Below are 4,131 nucleotides of genomic sequence, written 5' to 3' on the forward strand. Positions count from 1 at the left end.
AGCCTGGGCGACAGAGCGAGACTCTGTCTCAAAAAAAATAATAATAATAAAATAATAATAATAATAATAATAATATTGATTGTGATGACAGGCCTGCAAGGCATAGCAAGTTGATACCAGCCTGACTGAGAGGCGGAGGTACACTGATTGGGAAGTGCCTCCCCACCCCGCCCACCAGCTTGGAAGCTGTGACACCTTGGCCTGGGGACTCGCCTCATTTGCTGGCTGGAAAGGGGTGACTCACTCTGGCCATGGCGCAGCTCAGGGGATTCCCATATGGGCTCCTTCCTGCGGAAAAGAAAGCAAAAGTCAGCCACCCAGGCCTCCCGTAGGGGCAGGGGGAGGAGATGCCCCTGGGCAGTCTCAGGAGAGGCCCAAGCGTCCTCCCACTGCCTGAGGGCTGGGGTTGCAGAAGCAAGAAGGAGGGCAGCAGTTGGAACCTGAAGATGGACACATGCAGCTGCTGTCCTGGTCTCCGTGTCCTGACTGGAGGGTACCAGTGTCCCTGGAAGGGCGGCCTGACCATGGACCAGAACAGATGCTGCTGTGGACGCCAGGCACTCACTGACCTGGCCAGGGAGGACCCCACAGCTGCCCACTGAGCCTGCAGAGCACGGGGGTTAAGGGGCTACCGTGCCATTCGCGTCGGCCCTCTGTGCCCAGCAGGGCTCTGTGGATGCATCTGAAAGCCAGTGGCCGCGTCTGCCCTCTGCACCCAGCAGGGCTCTGTGGATGCGTCTGAATGCCAGCAGCTGCCTGGCTTCCCTTGGGCGTGGTTGGCGCCCTCGAAGGCTCACACCTCGTGTCCTTTTACTCAGGTCTTGGGACGACAGAGCCCAGCTTGCAGACAGAGCCAGGAGGCAGAATGTCCGAGCTGGGCCCCCTACAAGACCGTGAACAAGGGACACCCTTGTGTGCCTGGTGATGTCCCCAGGGGAAGTGCCCACCTCAAATAGCCGCAGTCCACTTGCTCACACCGAGAGCTTGCCTCTTTTTTTCAGACGTTTGCAGGTCAGCCTTGTGCCGCAGCCTCTGAGGGAAGCTGGTTTCACTCTCACTCTGTAGTCACCTGACAGGAGTGTTTCCAGGAAGGCAGCTGCAGCTCCGGGCTAGAGTCCCCTGCACCAGCGCCAGCCCTAACCCTGGCCTCACCCCCTCAGGCCAGTGCACTGGGCACAGAGGCTCCCTCCTCATCAGCTCCACAGGGGGCCTCCCCCAGGGCAACCCTTGATAAAAGGAGAAAGGCCTGGGGAGGGGTGGGACCTGGAGGCAGCTTTGCCTCCATGCCAGACAGTGGGGAAGCTCTTGTCCTCCAACTGAATGGCATAGAACCTTGGGGGGAATCTGAAGCCCGCCTGTCCAGGGCTGGCTGCAGCCAGGAGACCCTTGAGCACGTGAGCTTCTGCTGTCACACAGCAGAGTCCATGCCAGCAACCGTGGGAAAGAATGGATTTCTGTCTGCTTGTGTTTTCTGTGAACTTGGGAAGGACACACAAGAAAGTAATAAAAGATTCATGCCTGTAATCCCAGCACTTTCGGAGGCCGAGGCTGGAGATCACTTGAGCTCAGGAATTCAAGACCAGACTGGGCAATATAGCGAAAGCCCCGTCTTTACAAAAAATGCACAAATTAGGCCAGGTCTGGTGGTTCATGCCTGTAATCCCAGCACTTTGGGAGACCGAGGCAGGCGGATCACCTGAGGTTGGGAGTTCGAGACCAGCCTGACCAACATGGAGAAACCCGGCCTCTACTAAAAACACAAAAATTAGCCGGGCATGGTGGGTGCCTATAATTCCACCTACTTGGGAGGCTAAGGCAGGAGAATCGTTTGAACCTGGGAGGCAGAGGTTGCAGTGAGCCAGAGATCACGCCACTACACTCCAGCCTGGGCAACAAGAGCGAAACTCTGTCTCAAAAAAGAAAAAAAGGCCAGGCACAGTGGCTCACACGGGGTGACAGAGCGAGACTCCATCTCAAACAAAAAAACAAACAAAAAAAGAAAAAAAAACAAGTTTTAATATAAAAAAGCCCCTCTGCGGTGGCTCACACCTGTAATCACAGCACTTTGGGAGGCTGAGGTGGGCAGATCACAAGGTCAGGAGATCAAGACCATCCAACACCGTGAAATGCCATCTCCACTAAAAAAACAAAAAATTAGCTGGGCGTGGTGGCTGGGCGTGGTGGCGGGCGCCTATGGTTCCAGCTACTGGGGAGGCTGAGGCAGGAGAAGAGCATAAACCCAGGAGGCAAAGGCTGCAGTGAGCCGAGATCGTGCCACTGCACTCCAGCGTGGGGACAGAGCAAGACTCCCCTCCACAGGAGAGTGGGGGGCATTTGGCACCCTTGTTGCTAATGGGGCTGAGCTGTGTGTTCCCTTCACAACGGGACACCCCCACAAGAAATCACAGAGGCCTTCACTAAGCTGGAGTCATCAGGCAGCTGACACCTGACATCCTGACTCTGGTGTGTGAACATGGTTTGGTAGCATCAGTGACTCCCAAAAGGACAAGCTGTATTGTTACACGAGTCAAACGCTGCCCAAACCATGACACCAAATCAGATATGGGTGCAACCTGGCCGCTGCAGGGGTCACCTCGTCGCTGCGAATGCTTGCGTTCAACCCAGATCTTACCCTTCTCACAGGCAGACTCCAAGATGCCCCAAGTGCTGGAGATTCAAACTTCCTCGATTCATGTTTCCACCAACAGTGCACGACTGCTTCATACAATACTGAACTTCACGTAAGAGTTCACTGGGTGGCACCCGATTCTAACCCACTTCTAGAAAAGCCCATCTGAACATTGATCTGGAACACTGATCTGCATGCAGCCATGAATAGGAGGCCCTCCAAATACTCAAAGTTCACTTTAACATTATAATTTCATGGCTGAGTGCGGTGGCTCATGCCTGTAATCCCTACACTTTGGGAGGCCGAGGAGGGTGGATCACCTCAGGTCAAGAGTTTGAAACCAGCCTGGCCAACATGATGAAACCTCATCTCTACCCAAAATACAAAAATTAGCTGGGCGTGGTGGCGGGCGCCTGCAATCCCAGCTACTCAGGAGGCTGAGGGAGGAGAATCACTTGAACCCACCAAGCGGAGGCTGCAGTGAGCCGAGATCGCACCTCTGCACTCCAGCCTGGGCAACGAGACCAAAACTGTCTCAATAAATAAATAAATAAAATTACAATTTTATATGTAACCCCATCTTTTTCAGGCTCAACATAATACCAAATAGAAACTTGGTAACAGCCTAAACTCCTAACAATTGTTTATACGAAAGTATCAGAAGCAAGCGTTGCAGGAGAGGAGCTCTTGAATCTTACAAGTGTTCACACATTAATACATTTAGTTTCTCGTATTAAAAACTAGAGCTGTTAACATGGAGAGAGATTGAGTTACAGTGCAGTAATTCTGTCCCTTCAAGATCATGTGAGCAGGGTCCGTTCTCAGTCCTAGTTTCCCTTGACTTGACCCAGACAAGACTCCCTCCTCCTCCCAGCCCCGTCTTCACTGGCTGCCAGACACCCTACCTGCTGTCTGCCCTACACCGAGTGTGCATCTGGTGCTCTTCTGCACTGACCCTCAGCCCTCAGGGCCTCAAAATGCCAACTCCAAAATACCCAGCTCTGGCCCTGACCGTTCCCCTGACCCCAGGCTGCACATCTGGCTGCCTCCCGAGAGGCCATGGGCGCTGTGTGACTCCTTCATCTTGGCCTAGGAAGCACCAGCCTTCAGCTGCTCAGGCCAGATTCTTGCAGACATTCCAACTCCTTTTTCTCCGCTCTACCTTCCACAAACATCCCCTGCCAATCCCAGGACCAGGCCCAGGCCCTGGGCCCGGCCCTGGCTCCTTGCTACCCCCGACCCTCCCTTCCCAGCAGCCAGAGGGACTTTTTCACCAAGGCTCAGCCGGGGTCTCCCCAGCCACTCAGCAGGAAAGCAGCAGAATCGGCTCCGCCCCCAGCCTCACCGGTCTTCCCCGACCCCCGGCTGGGGACGCGAGCAGCCTCAGGGGTCGGAGGCGCCCCTGACCCGCCCGGGCACGCATCGGGTGGGGGTGCGGGGATTCGGGGACACGAGGGGCCCACACCTGAGCGTGGAGAGTGCGACAGGGCGCGGGGGAGCGG

General features: G+C 55.2%; 1 protein-coding gene across 3 annotated transcripts in view; it reads right to left on the reverse strand.

Moving 5' to 3' along the window:
* The window catches only part of TRAF2 (TNF receptor-associated factor 2), a 48,215-nt gene that overhangs the window by 38,655 nt on the left and 5,429 nt on the right, over positions 1 to 4,131 (reverse strand). The window contains exons 1-2 of one of the 3 annotated variants that reach the window (XM_011957276.1): positions 948 to 1,071; positions 245 to 288 (exon numbers count right to left, since the gene is read on the reverse strand). The exons of the other annotated variants lie outside the window; for them this stretch is intronic. The gene's annotated coding sequence lies outside the window, so the exon portion shown is untranslated. Of the gene's footprint in view, positions 1 to 244; positions 289 to 947; positions 1,072 to 4,131 lie in introns of those variants that run through there. 3 annotated transcript variants of the gene reach the window in all.

Source organism: Colobus angolensis, unplaced genomic scaffold (genome assembly GCF_000951035.1).
Source record: "Colobus angolensis palliatus isolate OR3802 unplaced genomic scaffold, Cang.pa_1.0 Scaffold44, whole genome shotgun sequence".
Lineage (NCBI taxonomy): Eukaryota > Metazoa > Chordata > Mammalia > Primates > Cercopithecidae > Colobus > Colobus angolensis.